Below are 11092 nucleotides of genomic sequence, written 5' to 3'. Positions count from 1 at the left end.
TCAGAAACCGCCCGCTGAGTCGATGAGAAAACCGCAGCCTCGCGCCGCCATCTTTGTTTTTCTTCTTCTTTCCGTCTCCGCGCTCCCTCCAATCAGAGCGCACCTTACTTCACCTGACCAATGGCGGCCGACTTTCGGAGACACGCCCCTTACATGCCGCACCGACTGCAAGTTTTGTGATTGGTGGAGAGGTTCGCAATCGCGGCGTGTCTCCGCCCCTTTCCTCTGAGGGTGTGTCTCCCTGAGGTACATTTGTATGCCTCAAAAATTACCACATTGACTCAACCTGACTCCGAGACTCAATGTTACTGACAGTTTATTTGTGTGTGAACCCGAGGGCCTTATGTGTCTTGTTATAGAGGCGGAGACATACTCAGCAGGGAAACAGACCCCTCAGTCCAACTCGTCTATACTGACCAGAAATCCAAAATTAATCTCGTCTCATGTGTCAGCATTTGGCTCATAAACCCATCCAGATACTTTTAAAATGTTGTAATTGTACCAGCCTCCAACACTTCCTCTGGAAGTTCATGCCACACACGAACCACCTTTGTGTAAAAAATTTGCCCCATGTCTGTTTTTCAAACTCTCTCTCCTCTCACTGTAAAAATGTGTCCCCTGATCTTGAAATCCTCCATCCTTGGGAAGAGGCAACTATCATTAACCCTATCTATTCACCTCGTGGTTTTATAAACATCGCCTCTCAACCTTCTCTGCTCTGGCAGAAAAACATCCCAGCCGATCCAGCCTTAATTCCAATTTGATAATAGTGGCGCAGAGATGATTTCAGCTCTTTGTGTGTCAAGGAGCTCTCAATTGTAAACAATGCCTCTTAAGTTCACCTCATCTTAAAACGAATGGCATACGCTACTTGTGACCAGATTTGTAAGATATGTTTTGAATGGAGGAGTAAAACTCACAATAAAAGATTAATGCAGCCTTTATTCACAACTCATTATTAAACACACTTTCTCCATTTACAGATGTGATTGAGAGGCTTCTCCGAATGAATCTTTGACTGATAACTGAGTTTGTCAGGATTTTGAGAGTCACTGTAGCTCTGTTGTAGCACAGGGGAGTGTGCTTTCAGACAGACCACATTGTGCAGAAAGTTCTCCCGCATCAGACGAGTAAAGTCGACATGTTTGTAACAAGTTGTGAAACTTGAAAGGGTTCAAAAAACATTTGCAATGATGTTGCCAGTGTTGGAGTGTTTGAGGGAGGAAGAGGCTGAATAGGCTGGGATTATTTTCCCTGGAGCATTGGTTGCTGAGGGCTAAGCTTATAGAGGTTTATAAAATCCACAAAGGGCGTTGATAGCGTAAATAGGCAAGGTAGTTTCCTCAAGGTGGGAGAGTTTAGAACGAGAAGGCACAGTTTTAGGGTGAAAGGAGAAAAGTTTAAAAGGGATCTCAAAGTGGTAAGTTTCTCACAGAGACGAGAGAGATTGAAAAACAGACATGGGGCAATTTTTTTACACAGAAGTGGTGGACATGGGTACAATTACAACATTTGGATAAGTACGTGAATAGCAAAGGTTTGGAGGGAAAGGGAGAGGCTGAATAGGCTGAGGTTGTTTACCCTGGGGTGTCAGCAGCTGAGGGTTTGCCTTATAGAGGTTTATAAAACCACGAAGGACATGGATAGGGTAAAAAGTCAAGGACATTTCTTGGGTTTGGGGGAGTCCAGAAAAAGAGGGAACAGGTTTTAAGTGAGAGGCGAAAGGGACCTGAGGAGCAACCTTTTCACAGAGGGTGATGTGTGTACAGAATGAGCTGCCAATGAAAGCGGTGAAGGGCTGGTACAATGTCAACATGTAAAAGGCATCCTCATGTGTGTAAGTATATAAAGAGTTTAGAGAGATATAAAGACTCTGGTGCGGCCGCATCTGGAGTATTGTGTGCAGTTTTGGTCGCCATACTATAGGAAGAATGTAGAGACACTGGAACGGGTGCAGAGGAGGTTTACCAGGATGTTGCCTGGTATGGTAGGAAGATCGTATGAGGAAAGGCTGAGGCACTTGGGGCTGTTTTCATTGGAGAAAAGAAGGTTTAGAGGTGACTTGATAGAGGTGTACAAGATGATTAGGGGTTTACATAGGGTTGACCATGAGAACCTTTTCCAAGTATGGAGTCAGCTACTACGAGGGGCATAGCTTTAAATTAAGGGGTGGTAGGTATAGGACAGATGTTAGGGGTAGATTCTTGACTCAACGAGTCGTGAGTTCATGGAATGCCCTGCCAGTAGCAGTGGTGGACTCTCCCTCTTTATGGGCATTTAAACGGGCATTGGATACGCATATGGAGGATAGTGGGCTAGTGTAGGTTAGGTGGGCTTCGATCGGCGCAACATCGAGGGCCAAAGGGCCTGTACTGCGCTGTATTTTTCTATGTTCTATGTAAATGGGTCAAAATGAGCTGGATGTAGGTTTGCTCGCTGAGCTGGGAGGTTTATTTCCAGAAATGGGCGGCACGGTGGCACAGTGGTTAGCACTGCTGCCTCACAGCACCAGAGACCCGGGTTCAATTCCTGCCTCAGGCGACTGACTGTGTGGAGTTTGCACATTCTCCCCGTGTCTGCGTGGGTTTCCTCCGGGTGCTCCGGTTTCCTCCCACAGTCCAAAGATGTGCAGGTCAGGTGAATTGGCCATGCTAAATTGCCCGTAGTGTTAGGTAAGGGGTAAATGTAGAGGGTATGGGTGGGTTGCGCTTCGGCGGGTCGGTGTGGACTTGTTGGGCTGAAGGGCCTGTTTCCACACTGTAATGTAATCTAATGTAATCTAATCTAATCTAAATTTCGTCACCCTACTAGGTAACATCGTCACTGGGCCTCAGGTGAAGCAATGTACATGAGTCCCACTGAAGATGTTACCTAGTAGGGTGACGAAACGTCTGGAAATGAACCTCGCAGCTCAGTGAGCAAACCTACATCCAGAACCTCAACCCGAGCTACAAATCTCAAAATACACTGAGACAAAATGGGGTTAGCATATCTGATCAGCATGGACAAGTTGGATTGAAGGATCTGTTTCTGTGCTGTGCATCTCTGACTATTACTACTGGATACTGGCCTGGAGCAAGTAGGTGGTACTAGTTTAATGGGGCATCATGGACTGGTTGGAGTCATACTGTTTCCGTACTGTATGATTAAAGAGCATCGAATGGTGATTAATCCCAAAGAGATGATAAAGGTTTCGAGCATCACCTTGGGCGCTTGCATGTGGACCCCTTCCAGATAACTGAGGGCAATGGAGCACTGTAAGGTTCTGTACATCAGACAGTCAGCCAGCAAGTTCCCACTGGGAGACTAGTCTCAAGAAAGGAAGCAGTTTCCTGTCCCATCAGTTGGATTGTGAATACAGTTTGGAGCAAGTCCTATATTTCTGACAACATAGGTAGACAGGACAGTGAAGAAGACTTTTGGCATACTGGCCTTCATCAGTCAGGGCACTGAGTATAACAGTTGGGCAGCTACGTTGCAGTTATCAAAGACATCGATGAGGCCACACTTGGAGTATTGTGTTCAGTTTTGGTCACCTTACTATAACAAGGATGGTATTAAACTGGAAAGATTGCAGAAGAAATTTACAAGGATATTGCTAGGACTCAAGGGTTTGAGTTATAGGGCGAGGTTTGACAAGTTAGGACTTCCTTCTTTAGAGCATAGGAGACTGAGGGGGGAACCTTATACAAGTGTCCAAGATCATGAGAGGCATGGATAGTGTGAATGCACTCAGTCTTTTTCCTGGAGTTGGGAAACGAGGACTAGAGGACATCAGGTTATGGTTAGAGGGGAAAGAATAACAGGAAACCTGAGGGGTAACTTTTTTTTTAAACGCAGTGTGGTGTGCATATGGAATGAGCTGCCAGTGAAAGTGGTTGAGGCGGGTATATTAACTACATTTAAAAGGAATTTGGACAAATACATGGATAGGAAAGGTTTAGAAGGTTATGGGCCAAGAGTAGGGAAATGGGATTTGTGTTGATGGACGTTTTGGTTGGCGTGGACCAGTTTGGGCTAAAGGGCCTGTCACTGTGCTGTCAGACTCTATGACTCGTGTCTCTTTGTTGCTCTGACAGTTGAGTTTCCAGATGAGCATCTCACTAAATCATGCCAAATAAAATCCGATCTCATTCGTCAACGCTGATGCAGAGGTGCTGGTGTTGGATCAGGCTGGATCAAGGTCAGAAGTCACATGTCATCAGGTGAGAGTCTAACAGGTTTATCTGAAGACACAAGCTTTTGGAGCACTGCTCCTTCCCCACCTCCAGGGAAAAGACATTGTCTATTTACCCTATCCATGCCCCTCATAATTTTGTAATCCTTTATAAGGTCACCCCTCCACGTCCGACACTCCAGGGAAAACAGCCCCAGTCTATTCAGCCTCTCCCTGCAGCTCAAATCCTCCAACCCCCAGCAACATCCTGGTAAATCATGTCTGATAGAGAAGTCAACGTTTTGGTAGAAGAAGGGCTAATGCTCATTCCTCCATCTTCTGGTGCTGTCTGGCTTGCTGTGTTGTCCCAGCCGACTGCTTGCCGACTTTGGATTCCAAAATCCAGCGGGGGGGGGGAATGCAGTCCAGCACAAAACGAAAAAAAAAAGCCCACTGACTCTACCACCGCACCCACTGTCAGAACAGGCAGGAGTTTCAGTCCTGGGGGTGACCCACAGCAGGATCACCGGCGGAATCCAATTGTTGAGAACGCTGGTGCCCCCGCAAGTTGCAGGACACCGTGAACCTCCACCCATACCCTGGGCAGGCAAATGGCCTCTCGCCCGTGTGAATTCGCCGGTGGGCCAGCAAGTCGGAGGAATGGCTGAAGGCCTTCTCGCACTCGGGGCAGCTGAAGGGCCTCTCCCCTGTGTGGACCTGCCTATGCTTTATGAGGGTTCACTGAAGGCCTTCCTGCACTCGGGGCAGGGGAATGGCCTCTCACCGATGTGGATCCGCTGGTGGGTCAGCAGGTGGGAGGAGCTAGTGAACCTCTTCCCGCACTCAGGGCAGCTGAATGGCCTCTCCCCAGTGTGGACCCGCCAGTGGACCAGTAGGTTGCAGAAGCGGGTGAAGCCATTCCCGCACTCCAGGCAGCCGAAGGGCCTCTCCCCAGTGTGACTGTGTCGATGAGTCTCCAGGGCAGATGGGACACGGAAGCCTTTCCCACAGTCACCACACTTCCATGGTTTCTCCATGGGGCGGGATTCCTCATGTTTCTCCGTGGCAAAAGATTCAGCCATACACAAAAGGTGTGTACAGCCCCCTCACCACCGTGATTCCTCTTCCCAGGCCGTATAACTTGTTTCAGACTCCACACTCAGTGTGCTGCAACAGTAGGGTCTCTCATCCAGTCCCATAAATGCTGAAAATGTACTGAAACAAGAACCAAAAAACTTTGCTCCTTCTCACAGAATCACATTCGAAAATTGTTGTGATCCCGATGCATTAAGTGACTGTCAGACATTGATGTGAAAGTAAGGACTGCAGACGCTGGAGAGTCAGAGTCGAAGAGTGGCGGTGCTGGAAAAGCTCAGCAGGTCACACAGCATCCAAGGAGCAGGAGAGCCAATGTTTCAGGCATAAGCCCTTCATCTGTTTATTTTGAAACTTCCGTCTTCAGATTTTCAAATACTGGAAGACACCACAATATTCATCACTGTCAATCTGGGATAGGGAGGTGTGTGTGTGGAGGGGGGGGGGGGGGGGGTGGTAGTTGGAATGAGACCTCAAGGTATTGACACCTACATATGGCAAATGTTAATGGCAAGCCAGAGTCAGAGCACAGAAACAGCCCCTTCAGTCCAGCTTGTCTATGCCAACCAGATATCTAATCTAATCTAATCCCATTTGGTCAGCATTGGGCCCACATCCCTATCAACCCTTCCTAATCACAGACCCATCCAGATGTCTTTTAAATGTAATTGGATCAGCATCCACCACTTCCTCTGCCATCTCTTTCCTTGCATGCACCACCTTCTGCGTGAAAAAGTTGCCCCTTAAATTCCTTTGTAACAATACTCACTCCATCTAAACCTTTCACACAAAGCAGTCCCAGTCTATGTTTGGAAAGTTAAAATTCCCTACCATAGCCACCCTATTATTCTTGCAGATACTTCTTGCAGTTCCTGCTGACTATTACATGGTCTATAATACAATCCCAATGTGATCATACCTTTTTTATCTCCAGGCTTCACCCAAATCACCTTCCTGGATGTACTCCCAGGAATATCCTTCCAGACTACAGCAGGAATACTATACCTTATCAAAAATACAACTCCCACTCCTCTCTTCCCTCACTTTCTATCCTTTTTTCAATGCAAAGGGTATAACTTCTCATTGTGGTACAGCATTTGGCACGTGTTTGCCGATTGAGACACTGACTTGTACCAAATTTTCCAGAGTCTGCCCCCTCCCTGGATTCACTACCTTTCCATGCAGTTGCTGCAAATAAACAACTAAAGCCCAGAATGAAAAAAAGTATAAAAAGTGGTGAGAAAAGAGAGTGCTGTACTCATAGATGTTCGATAGAGGAAGGAAGTTGCAGTCCGGGGTAAAGCTCAATCTTCATTCAGAAATAGAAGCAACACCAACAAGTTCAGAATCTCGTAATTTTGGATTAGTGGTGCTGGAAGAGCACAGCATTTCAGGCAGCATCCGAGAAGCAGCAAAATCGACGTTCCAGGCAAAAGCCCTTCATCAGGAATAATGGCAGAGAGCCTGAAGCGTGGAGAGATAAGCTAGAGGAGGGTGGGGATGGGGAGAAAGTAGCATAGAGTACAATAGGTGAGTGGGGAAGGGGATGAAGGTGATTGGTCGGAGGCGGGGAGGTGGGTGGAGTGGATAGGTGGTAAAAGAAGATAGGCAGGTAGGACAAGTCATGGGGACAGTGCTGAGCTGGAAGTTTGGAACTCGGGTGAGATGGGGAAAGGGAAAATGAGGAAACTGTTGAAGTCCACATTGATGCCTTGGGGTTGAAGTGTTCTCAGGTGGAAGATGAGGCGTTCTTCCTCCAGGCGTGCAGCGGTGAAGGAGGCCCAAGATCTCCATGTCCTCGGCAGAGTGTGAGGGGGAGTTGAAATGTTGGGCCACAGGGCGGTGTGGTTGATTGGTGCGGGTGTCCCGGAGATGTTCCCTAAAGCGCTCTGCTAGGAGGTGTCCAGTCTCCCCTTGTAGAGGAGACCGCATTGGGAGCAACAGATGCAATAAATGATATTAGTGGATGTGCAGGTAAAACTTCGATGGATGTGGAAGGCTCCTTTAGATCCTTGGATGGAGGTGAGGGAGGAGGTGTGGGCGTCGGTTTTGCAGTTCCTGCGGTGGCAGGGGAAGGTGCCAGGATGTGAGGGTGGGTCGTAGGGGGGTGTGGACCTGACCAGGTAGTCACAGAGGGAACGGTCTTTGCGGAAGGCGGAAAGGGGTGGGGAGGGAAATATATCCCTGGTGGTGAGGTCTTTTTGGAGGTGGGGAAATGTCGGCGGATGATTTGGTTTATGCGAAGGTTGGTAGGGTGGAAGGTGAGGACCAGGGGCGTTCTGTCCTTGTTATGGTTGGAGGGGTGGGGTCTGAGGGCAGAGGTGCGGGATGTGGACGAGTTGCGTTGGAGGGCATCTTTAACCACGTGGGAAGGGAAATTGCGATCTCTAAAGAAGGAGACCATCTGGTGTGGTTCTGTGGTGGAACTGGTCCTCCTGGGTGCAGATATGGCGGAGGTGGAGGATTTGGGAATACTGGATGCCATTTTTGCAAGAGGTAGGGTGGGAAGAGGTGTAATCCAGGTAGCTGTGGGAGTCGGCGGGTTTGTAAAAAATGTCAGTGTCAAGTCGGTCGTCATTAATGGAGATGGAGAGGCCCGGGGAGGGAGGTGTCAGAGATGATCCAGGTACATTTAAGGTCAGGGTCGAATGTGTTGGTGAAGTTGATGAATTGCTCAACTTCCTCGCGGGAGCATGAGGTGGTGCCAATGCAGTCTTCAATGTAGCAGAAGAAGAGGTGGGGAGTGGTGCCGGTGTAATTACAGAAGATCGACTGTTCTATGTAGCCAACAAAGAGACAGGCATAGCTGGGGCGCATACGTGTGCCTATGGCTACCCCTTTGGTCTGGAGGAAGTGGGAGGATTCGAAGGAGAAATTGTTAAGGGTGAGGACCAGTTCGGCCAAACGAATAAGAGTGTCGGTGGAATGGTACTGTTGGGGACGTCGGGAGAGGAAAAAAACGGAGGGCTTGGAGGCCCTGGTCATGGCAGATGAAGGTGTAGAGGGATTGGATATCCATGGTGAAGATAAGGCGTTGGGGGCCTGGGAAATGGAGGTCTTGGAGGAGGTGGAGGGCGTGGGTGGTATCTCGAACGTTTGTGGGGAGTTCTTGGACTAGGGGGGATAGGACAGTGTTGAGGTAGGTAGAGATGGGTTCAGTGGGGCAGGAGCATGCTGAGACAATGGGTTGGCCAGGGTGGTCAGGCTTGTGGATCTTGGGAAAGAGGTAGAACCAGGCACACCAGATGGCCTCCTTCTTTAGAGACCGCAATTTCCCTTCCCACGTGGTTAAAGATGCCCTCCAACACATCTCGTCCAAATCCCGCACCTCCGCCCTCAGACCCCACCCCTCCAACCGTAACAAGGACAGAACGCCCCTGGTGCTCACCTTCCACCCTACCAACCTTCGCATAAACCAAATCATCCACCGACATTTCCACCACGTCCAAAAAGACCCCACCACCAGGGATATACTTCCCTCCCCACCCCTTTCTGCAAAGACCGTTCCCTCCGTGACTACCTGGTCAGGTCCACGCTCCCCTACAACCCACCCTCCCATCCTGGTACCTTCCCCTGCCACCGCAGGAATTGCAAAACCTACACCCACACCTCCTCCCTCACCTCCATCCAAGGACCTAAAGGAGCCTTCCACATCCATCAAAGTTTTACCTGCACATCCACTAATATCATTTATTGCATCAGTTGCTCCCAATGTGGTCTCCTCTACATTTGGGAGACTGGACGCCTCCTAGCAGAGCACTTTAGGGAACATCTCCGGGACACCCGCACCAATCAACCACACCGCCCTGTGGCCCAACATTTCAACTCTCCCTCCCACTCTGCCAAGGACATGGAGGTCCTGGGCCTCCTTCACCACTGCTCCCTCATCACCAGACGCCTGGAGGAAGAACGCCTCATCTTCCGCCTCAGAACACTTCAATCCCAGGGCATCAATGTGGACTTCAACAGTTTCCTCATTTCCCCTTCCCCCACCTCACCCGAGTTCCAAACTTCCAGCTCAGCACTGTCCCCATGACTTGTCCTACCTGCCTATTTTCTTTTCCACTTATCCACTCCACCCTCCTCCCCCGCCTCCGACCTATCACCTTCATCCCCTCCCCCACTCACCTATTGTACTCTATGCTACTTTCTCCCCACCCCCACCCTCCTCTACCTTATCTCTCCACGCTTCAGGCTCTCTGCCTTTATTCCTGACGAAGGGCTTTTGCCCGAAAAGTCGATTTTGCTGCTCCTCGGATGCTGCCTGAATTGCTGTGCTCTTCCAACACCACTGATCCAAAATCTGGTTTCCAGCAACTGTAGTCATTGTTTTTACCCTCAGAATCTCATAGTCCAACTTCCACATTTTGACAATAGCGGGGCTCTAATTGGCAGGAGGACCAGACTCCTTCCGGTCCTCCAGGGTTCTCCATTGGTCCGTAAAAATTAGTCGCGCGGCGCTTCCACGGAGAGATATGCGCATGCGCAATACATTGCCGACACAAATGCACATGCGCAGTGCTTGCTGACGCCGAGAAGCATGCGTCATAAGTCCTTTGGAAATTTTCCGCGGCCAAATTCTCGCAAATGGGACTTGATTGGGTTCGGATATCTGGTCAGTACGGACGAGTTGGACCGAAGGATCTGTTTCAGTGCTGTACAACCCCATAACTCTGTGGGATTAGGGCGTCACTGGTTAGACCAGCATTTTTTGCCCGGCGGGAGCGAGGACTGTCAAAAGTCAAACTCACTGCTGCGGGTCTGGAGTCATGTGTGGGGCAGACCAGGTAAAGGATGACATTTACCTTCCCGATAAAAGACATTAGTGATTCAGATGGCCTCCCCCTCGAAAGTGATTTCATCGTTAGATTCTAAGCTTCAGACCTCTGACCGGATTAAAATTCCACCATGTGCCACGGCGGGATTCGAACCCGGGAGTCCCCAGAACTGGGTTAATCATCCAGCCAATAATAGCACGAGACTGTCGCTACTTCAATCCCTTCGTGATGGCACATGAACTCACCAGTGCTTGCGCAGGTAGGAGGAGTCAATGAACTCTTTCCCACACTGAAAGCAAGTGAATGGCTTGTCCTTAGTGTGGACTTGCTGGTGGATCAGCAGAGCAGCTAACTGAGTAAACCACCTCCCACACGCAGGGCTGTGAATGTCCTCTCCCCCCGAGTGGACCCGCTGGAGTGTTCACAGGTTGCACATCTGACTGAAGCCTTTCCCGCACTCGGGGCAGGTGAACAGCCTCTCTCTGGTATGAACCCCCTGGTGCGTCAGTTGGGTGGAAGAATCAATGAATCTCTACCCGCACACAGAGCAGGTGAAAGGCCACTCCCCGTTGTGAAAGCATCTGTGGATTTCAAATGCCGAAAGGGAAGGGAATCCTTTCCTAGCGTCCCCACATTTCCATAGTTTGTTTTTCATGTTTGAGCTTGGGTTCTTCTGGCGTTGTTCTGGGTTTGCCGGCCAGCTGCAATAGCAAACAGAACAGGCACACAGTCTCTAGTGGTGTGATGTTGATACCCCAAGCTGAGTAATTTGGTAAAGCGCTTTTCAGTCAATGCCCTGAATCTCCCTCACTTGGGTATCTATTCTGCTATGTTCTTCCTGCCACACCAGTGTCCAAGATCTCTGAAGCACACAGAAACAAACATTTATTCTTGATTTAAATGACTGCTGATATTCAAGTTCTAATAAATCAAATGGCTCTGTCAGAAGTTGATATTACACTTGATTTCAGATTTATTTCTGCATGTCTTCCACTTGATATCCTTCAGAAAAATTAACAAAGTAAGTGTACAGTTAAATGAAAATAGCATAGACATCAAATTC

General features: G+C 49.0%; 1 protein-coding gene across 1 annotated transcript in view; it reads left to right on the top strand.

Moving 5' to 3' along the window:
• LOC148143415 (uncharacterized) overlaps positions 1-11092 on the top strand; it is a 753683-nt gene that overhangs the window by 658608 nt on the left and 83983 nt on the right. The gene's annotated exons all lie outside the window — the stretch shown is intronic.

Source organism: Chiloscyllium plagiosum, unplaced genomic scaffold (genome assembly GCF_037043375.1).
Source record: "Chiloscyllium plagiosum isolate Xiang-an unplaced genomic scaffold, Cpla_swu_hap1 HiC_scaffold_27, whole genome shotgun sequence".
NCBI classification, from domain to species: domain Eukaryota; kingdom Metazoa; phylum Chordata; class Chondrichthyes; order Orectolobiformes; family Hemiscylliidae; genus Chiloscyllium; species Chiloscyllium plagiosum.
Note: the sequence above shows the minus strand (reverse complement) of the source record. Positions and strands in the feature narration are given on the sequence as shown.